An 8977-nucleotide genomic window follows, 5' to 3' on the forward strand; every position below is an offset into this window, starting at 1 on the left:
TCCAGAGAACATTTTGTCGTTCTTATTATTTTTTCCTACTTGCAATGGAGTACATGTGAAGGGAAAGTGAAATGGCAAGCAGTAGTAAATAGATGCTGAGTTTAAGCTACTAAACCAGGAATGTCTCCACATTCCTTTGGGTAGGTTGTTGGTCAGACTTCTTTTCCACACAAAGAAAGGTGTGGCCATATGGTAGATTTTGTGTGCTTATTCCTGTGCAAGAGGGTTTCATGCTGTAGATACTGGAAATTACAATCTACTCTACTAGTTCCTTCTATGCAATCATTAAATACCTAATTAACTTATCCGATGAAAGTCAGCATAGCCTAATTGGGACTGCTCAGATTCTTCGCTGTTTTTAACTTTTTCCATGTCACTGAGGTTCCTTGTTGAATTGCTTTTAGTAATATGCTTTGTGAATATGGGTGATGTGGTCAGGCCATTGTGGATGGAATATTTGTGTCAGAGAACTCTGATGATACCAAATATCACATAGATTTGTCTTTTGATCTGCTCTACCACCAATGATATCAAAAGGACCACACCTGCACAACAAGAAAGGAAGAGCTGCATCCTGAATTCTTATCGCATTGACTGAGGTTGATTACAGACTTATGGTTTTAATATTGGTGAGGACAGGATTACAAAGAACTAATCTCTTTTTGATGCATGTCGAACAACAAAATTTAAGTCTAATGAAAAATAACTAACCCTCCTCATAGTATCAGTAACCCTTTTCCTTTAACTCTGGATTTGACAATTTTAGCTCAGAAAGGTGACAGATATCATCAGTGTAAAGGGAAACACGACCTTCCACTTGATCAAAAGTTTATTATCTTATGTTTACTCTTGATGTATCAAAACTAACTCCAGTTAGAAAGGTGCATTTGTAACAAGATACCGTCATAAGTCAAGGCCTGGGTTACACAAAAAAGCAGGGGAGAATGTGTTACAGAAAACAATTTTTGTAGAAAGATCAGTTTTACTGAAGTTGTTAACAAACCCAACTAATGAAAAAGTAAATAAAAAATAAAATACTGTTAATGTATGAATTGTAATATTACTAACATATTGAAAAAAAAATCTTTTAATTGAAAAATCCACACTTCACGTGACTACAAGCATGCTTTGCTCAGAGCAATTGTTCACTCATCTGGAGCTCAATCTCTTTCCTACCTTTCTCTAGTGCATCACATATCAACATGGAAAATCCCTCTTACTTATTATTCTCATTTCTCCCTTAATAAGACCACCTTCCATTGGAAACCTGACATTCGGAGCAGAGGATAGAGGCAATTAAAGAGCGAAAGTAATTACAGGAGGAGGAAAGGTTACTGCACATGCTACTAAACACAGAGAAACTACCATAAGACATCCTTGCAACAATGCAGAGGCTAATGCATTTTAAAAATAGCCACCCTAATACTTCTCACTCTTTGACCCACTTTAATTTGACCCTGAAAATTAGTGGAGAATAAAGAATTTTGGTACTCGGTTTTGAGAGACATTAATGAAAACCTATATTCTCCCTCCCAATTGAAGTTCCATTTCCTGCCAGATGAACCATGAAGTGCTAACAGCTTGGGGCAACATTTTTGATATGAGAGCTCTCCTAGAAACAAGGCTTTGAGAGAGAGTGAGAAAAAGAGACACCAAAAAAGAGGAGTACACCATGAAAATTGATCTAATAAAGAACATATTTTGTTAGAAGATATAAAAAAATATTTAAAAGGAGTCAATATATTACACAAATAAAGCTGATTGATTGCATTTGCAGTGTAGTTAAGCAATTTGAAGAGTGCCAGATCAGTATTCTTGTTCTATAATGGCCATGATAACTCATCATATTTGCTTTCCTACTTGTAATCATATTTTATTTTCTTTACCAGAATTTTACAAGTAATTGCTGGTGGCATATAGACTAAGTCACAGATGTTAGAACAAAAGATAAAACAAGTAAACTGAATGTATGTTTCACATTTACACCCAACAAAGGTTGTCAGCTGTTTCTTCCTTGCAGCTGCTTAAAGGTCTTACTGTCCTCTCCCACTGGAACAACGGTTGAGAGACTGCAATGCAACAATGCTCTTGTTAATTATTTAATTTTGTTTAATTGTAGTTAGCATCAAGCATAAAAATAAGAAGATATGTTGTGTTAAGAGGATCGAGTGTTCCCAAGTGCAGTTTACATGAGGCTGGGAAAAGACTTCTACATGGAAGAGTTAGTCTGACAAATGTCCATTGTTCACATCAACCCATTAGAATCTACAGGAGGAAGAATTTAGTTTATCCTGTTCATGGCTGGAGCTAAGTGAAGCCTTTCCTTCCCACATGTACCAAAAATGGATCAAAGAGGCAATTTCTAATGCTGATTGCATGTTTTGAAATTTCAGTAAAGAGACATGATTAAACAGAAATTTCTTCATTGATAGCCAGGAAACAGTCCAGAACAGATGTTCCCAGGACATCCCCTGAGAGCCATTAGTCATCAAAACATGGTCTTTTACTTAACGGGCCCTGAGTTCTATAGAAACGCTCCAACCCCCCCCCCCTGCTATTTTCTACAGCAGTTGCTCCTCCCAGCAGAGCTCTCATTGACTGCACCTAAGCCAGGACTTCTGTCCCAGTGGATCATCTGCAGAGAGGGCTCAGTGCAAACATGTTCAAGCACTACGACAGGGCTGTCTCCAGACCCACATGTCAGGCCTGTATCCTTCATGACCAAAACATCCTAGAAACAGCATAGCCACCAGCTAAGTGTCCCTGGCAAATAAGAAGCTCATATGAAGCGTGGTGAGGAGACTGTGGCTGTGTAACTTGACCATCCCATTCACAGTACATCTCTACACATTGGTTCAAGCAGGACTCTGTCTTGCAAGTGAGTTCAGATTTCCACAATTCAGAGGTAGCTCTGAAGTCCACAGCAGTGCCAGCCCATTCTGCTTGCCTTGTCTAGTAGCAATTTTTCTCTGGGATTACTGATTAGCAAAGCACCTTCTAGAAAAATAAGTATGTGCAGAGATGAAACTTACCTAACTTTGTATTTGGGTAGGAAGTGACAATAAGAATTGTATCTTCAGTTGTGGCTCTGCAGACTTGCATTTAATTTTACTATGACAGGACCTTAGGGCTGGACCCATAAAGCATATGACAAGCAATTTAGGAAAAAATCTTCGTTTGCCATTTTAAAATCAACAGTCTTGCCTGAAAGATTTTGAATCCAAAGTTTACATTGAGCTTTCACAATAAAGTTTTAGACAGCTAGGCAGCAATGAACATGGATTTACAGTTTAATGACATCATCATAATCTGAATATTGAGCAAAACCCTGTTATACAATAGTCAATAATTCAACTGAGAACAGACTGTCAATAGTTAGCCTGATAATGTGAGATCCCAGACTGCTTTTCTGTGACAGAGAGCCTTTAAATAAGTTTACAGAACCCTAAAGTCAGAATTTTTGGGTTCCTCTGGTCCTCGATACAAACAGTGACTGCTTCCATAACGTGAAGTGAATACTGGTGAATAAGGTTTGCAGTGAAATCCTTTGGTGTTGCAAGAGGGAAAACACATGTCTGCACTAGAATGGAACGCTCCAAGATCACTGAGTCTGACTTCTGACTGAACACCCACCACCATGTCAACTAAACTACATGTATACAGAAAAGAGCAGATTTTGATATGATTCATATATTTTATTAGACTGCTTGAATTCTAGGAAGTATCATTTTCTCTCATAGACTAGACTCAAAGACATGGTTGTCTAGACTGCATAAAAGACCATGAACTGTGTAAATGAACAGTAAATGAAACTGAAATTCCTGCATGTGGCCTTCCCATTCTCCAGATGCCCTGGCCAAGATCCGTCTGGATGTTTGGGAAGGTACTCAAAGCTAACTTATACCACCCATGAAATCTCTGCGGGGCTGAAATGGCAGATGATAGGCAAAAGAAGGCAAACTATGTGTCATACTCCATCTATCTCTGCCCAGTCTACAAATCAAGTAGAAGCAAACTGATATCTGGACTAAAAGGCAAAGACATATTTTTTCCCCTGAGATTAGATGTATATCCAGTTATCTGAATGCAAAACTTAAAAAACAGCATAAGTGCAGCCAGGAAACTATTTGGAGTCAGGTTTGGATGCTCTAGTAATGGGTACAGACAGAAGAGATGTCTCCCACAAACCATGTTGTTTACATGTCTGATGAACATTTGGCTGATGCTTGATGACTGAAGAAAAACTCACTTCAGAGGAGGAAGGCAAGTGTGAAAATAATGTTTAAGATGCATGGTTTCTTCATTTTTGTATTTTCACCACTTGATCAGATAAGTCTAGCTCCAGAGAGGAAGCGGTTGTCATTCAGTCAAAAAAAAGCTGGAGCCACTGCATGACATGGGAAGGATTCGGACATCTGAAAATGCTGAAAGAGTTTTAACATCTTTCTTTCCAAGCCAGATGAAACAGATATTCCTGAGACAACGCTGCCAGAGAAAAAAACAAAGATATTGCAATAATCTCAGCTACACTTTGTATATTAGGCACATAGTTTACCACTTGATTGCTGATTATGCTGGTGTATAACAGAAGGAACGTCGGTACAGGCACAGGACAACTCACCTCTGCTGTGTGCTTAAGCCAGGGTCAATTTTAGCAGCAGCCCAAACACATTCATTGATTGTCAAATGTGGTTGTACGAATCTGGGGTTTCTGGTGCTGGTAGAACATAACAGATTGTGTTACCTACAACACAGCTTTTGAAATGCTGCTTCATCAAGTCCAAGTGCATTTCTGTTAATTGTGAAACCATTTATTCCAGTCTGGAAACCCATATACATGAGCAACACTAATAAAAAGAAAAGAAAAAAATAATTTCCAGAGAAAAATCATGCTAAGAAAATTAAAATAATGTTATTGAAACAAACCAAATCTTTGACAATCAATGATCTTTCTCATTTTTCTTTCAGTTGCACACTGGCTCAAAATTATTTTGCTTTAAACTGCTCTGTTTACACCAGTTTTCCTCACTCCTTACAGCCTGCACTCCTGCACTGTGTCTCTTTACAGAGGCTCTGCCTCCTTGGTTGAGGGGCTCAGCTGTGCCCTGTGGTGAGGGGGTTGGAACTGGCTGAAATCTGTGGCCTCCCCTCCCAGAGCCCAGAGCCAGTGCCTGGGCACTGACACCCAGCATGATGTGGGGGCAACAAAGAGACAGAAGGCAGCTCCTGCCTGGCTGGTGGCTCCCCCAGTGATTTCTGCAATCATGAGAAAAGCTCACCTGTGAAAACTGGGCATTGCCACATAAACAGGGATGAATTTCTGAACAGGCTGGCCCAACAACAGATACCCATACTGCAACCAAGGCTCACAGTTATTACTGTCTCTCCACCAAAGCATACTCTTCTATTTTACACTTTATCTTTGGGTAAGATTTTAAACATATATGGCGGGGTGTTGCGTTTTATCCCACAAATGTTTTCTTCTGTCAGAAGGCGGTAGTATTGGTGAGCAGCTCACAACAGCTCCAAACATGTGAAAGCACCTTCTCTGATGACAATATATTAATGAGATGATTTAATATGACAGATCGGGGACATCTTATTTGACTGATAAAAGACTGATTATATCTGCTTCAGACAATTTCTACTAAGATTTTAAGATGAGATTTTAGATAAGCCCATATATGAAAAATTATTTACTTGCCTGTTCTAGTGGAAAGCGAGCATGAGGGATAAATTACCCCTCATAACAGTCTTTGAAGAATCTGCATCAACCCCCACTTTCCATTGTTCTAATCAATTAATAGTGTACTTTCTTGGAATTTATGTATATAACTATCAAGTCATTGATATATGTATATAGCATATCAAGTATTTCAGTAGCATCTCAGTATTTAGAGGTGTGCAAAAAGAGAATAAAGACTTGAAGAACATTTAAGAGATTAATATTTTCTTTCCTTCATAATGGTCACAGAATATGCAATAATGTTTATTGCAGAAAGCAATCAAAACATTTCTTGTTGTTTAACACAAAGCATAATAACCCTCAATAAATAAACTAGATGAAATAATGTAGCACTCAAAATATGGGTTGGTATTTGAGTTGAAATGCCACGACTTTGTTCTTTAAAACTCAGGAAAAATCTTCTCTTGTAACTCTTGGGTCCTCAGTTTTCTGACTTCCCTGACCCTTACAAACTTGGTCTTGTGTCTCCATTTGGGAAAGTGTTTAAACACTTCATCTGCATTTAATTTTGGATCATTTTTAACCTGTAAAATTCACCAGATCTAAAGCAAATACAAGGAGAAAGAGCACCTAAGTATTCTATAGAGACCTGATCAGAACAATTCATACACAAAAAGAGGAAAAGTACATAGAACCTGGTCTTTCCCCTCATTAAATATTGACAGCATCAGTTTTGGAAACCACTGGATGACAACCTCTGCCACACGTATGTCAATCTCCATCTTACAAGCAGCATGGCTACATAACTCAATGACTGCAGCTGAGGACTGCTTTGGGAATACTCCTTTCTCCAACACCTAAGAATGTTTCCTTAAGGAAAGAAAGGGAAGAAAGGTCTCAGGAATTATTTTGTATAGATAGCAAATATACAAAGAGGATATTTTAACTACTGTCTAAAGGAGAGCTGAATTACAACAAGCCCATTAGATGCATAGATTAGAAAGATGATTTTGTTTCCAGCCTCTTTCTCCTCTATCATTTTCTGCCTCATTTGTTCTAATTCTTTTATAAACAGTACAGTCTTGAGAAATCTTGAGAAATGCTCAGAGACAGACTTTTCACCTGTCCCCAGAAGAAAGCGTGTCTTCCATGTTTCTCCCTGTGTCATAACACCTCTCCCCACTTCCCTGGAAAACGTGTCTTTTGAACTCAGCTGAAGTTGAGAGCAGCCTGTCTACTAGGAGGGAAGGATAATATTCTTGGATATTTTTATCACAGAGCTCATGACTGGGTATTTACAAAAGTTACAAAAACATCACTAGTGAAAAGTGGCGATGGGGTTGGGGAAAGCATCCTCTGGAAAAAGCACAATTGCAGAGTCCAAAATCAGTAGGGAAATATGTATCACAACACTTATTATGGAAATATGTACACTAAAGTAAAAATAGAAAGACTTTGAGGGACGGGAAGTTCTTTCTACTTACTCTAGACAATTGTAATGGCATTCTGGATTTCTGTCCTCTTCGCACATGAGTGAGAAAGGAAATGCAGGTTTCTCTCAAACTTGGACTGTTTGGATAGACATGTATTGATTGGAAAGCTCAGTCTCCAAACCAAGGACAATGGTAGTGTTGTTGTTCCTTGCACTCCCAGCCTTTCTGCCAGTAATCCTGCAGACTCCCTGCTGGCCATTTCCTTGGCTGTGACTCATGGCACACTGACTGCTGTCCACATCCTTCCAGTCTGGCTTTAGGATGGTCGCTGTCAGCAAACAATTTGTGCATTCCTTAGGCAAGCTGTGAAACCTGTCTTAAAGAATTAGTCAAAGGAATATTGAAACACAATCAATTACTGCAAGTGGTAATTAGTAAGAGCACAGCCACCTGAGTAAAGCTTCAATTTCAGACAATTTCAAAGCAGTTGTAACTCCAAGGCTAAGAGTTCAGGAGGCAGCTGTACCCAAATACACAGTTCATAACTAGGGAAAGCACGAGGTCCTCCTCCTGTTCCTACCCTTCTGAGCTGCTAACACGAAGTTCACCTGATCACACTACAAACCATAAGTGAGTAACAGGCAGGGAGACATCAACTCGCACAAGCAACCATGTAAGAGTACAAGCTGGGTCAAAGTAAAGAATATGTGACTGAAAGCAGAGGCAGTGAAATGGAAGTGAAGTGGAGGATGAGGACAGACAAAAAGGATGGAGAATACTGGAGGTGAGTGCCTGCTGACTTTGAATAGTTTGGCTGTCTCATGAAAACACAGCTATAAGATTCCCACAGTACATTTCACTGCATCTTAGGTATGTTAATTCCAGACCTGTGGCAGTTTTAGACCACAGGTGTGTTTTGAAGCCCAGACACTTATCAATATCTGAAAATATTTCCTTTAGTAATTTGTTTTGCACATGAAACCTAAAAGATGAACAGAATCACTTTTTACATTGTTTCACAGTTTTCTACAAATATTTTTCCTTCCATGCCTGCTGATTTTTTTTTTTTTTTTGGTAGTACCTAGTGGCAAGGAGCCACATAGCATGTAAATTTAATCTGGCGTCTGTTTGCTTGATAGCTACTTCCTCCCTAAGCTACCAGACAATTTGACTTGAGACACCATCAGAGGCCAAGACCATCTACCCTCTTGAACTAGAGTGTCTTCAAGTCTGCCTTATCTATGACATGATATCTGCAAAGAAACCAGAGAAATAAATTTGGAGGGTTGGCAAAAAAAATACAAATTGAATATTCACTGTTTTCCTTCTCCCTAACTTATATCTTCATTGCTTGTTTCTCTTCATCTTACTTCTAATTTCTCCCCTTCTTTATGTTTACATGCATTCAACATATGTAAATATTGGCATAAAATAAAATTTGCTTTGTTCCCAGCATTTTCTTCAACCTATCTTCAACCTACATTAATACAGATGTAAACTTGATTCTTCCCTGTTGGACCTTTAGAACCTTTTGATTTTGTTGTTTGTAGGAGATGTAACTCCTTCTGTGTACAGCAAAGCTAATGAAGGCATGAAATATTCATATTGCATCCCTAATTGTATAATAAAGTGGAACATGTACTGTTATAGTTGAAAAACTCCACTCTAATTAGCAGTAGCCTAATAAATGCTTGAGTGAAACATAGAATGTTTGGTGTTAGCTAAATGTCTTTCCTCATTCAGTTGTATTAAACATGACAATAATAAGATAATTTAAAAGAATGCAAAACATATGTGCAAATATATATTCTTATTGTAAATTTCTAAATATTAACTAAGGGGTTCCTTCAGCATTTTG

At 38.4% G+C, this 8977-nt stretch overlaps 1 long non-coding RNA gene across 1 annotated transcript; it reads right to left on the minus strand.

Moving 5' to 3' along the window:
• Nucleotides 1-837: 837 nt before the first annotated feature.
• On the minus strand, nt 838-7509 carry LOC116443550. Its single transcript, XR_004239964.1, has 3 exons — nt 7171-7509; nt 4622-4717; nt 838-4485 (listed from the first exon to the last, which is right to left on the minus strand). It is a non-coding gene; the product is annotated as an uncharacterized LOC116443550 (long non-coding RNA).
• Between the last annotated feature and the right edge of the window lie 1468 nt (nt 7510-8977).

This window comes from Corvus moneduloides, chromosome 4 (assembly GCF_009650955.1).
Source record: "Corvus moneduloides isolate bCorMon1 chromosome 4, bCorMon1.pri, whole genome shotgun sequence".
NCBI classification, from domain to species: Eukaryota; Metazoa; Chordata; class Aves; order Passeriformes; family Corvidae; genus Corvus; species Corvus moneduloides.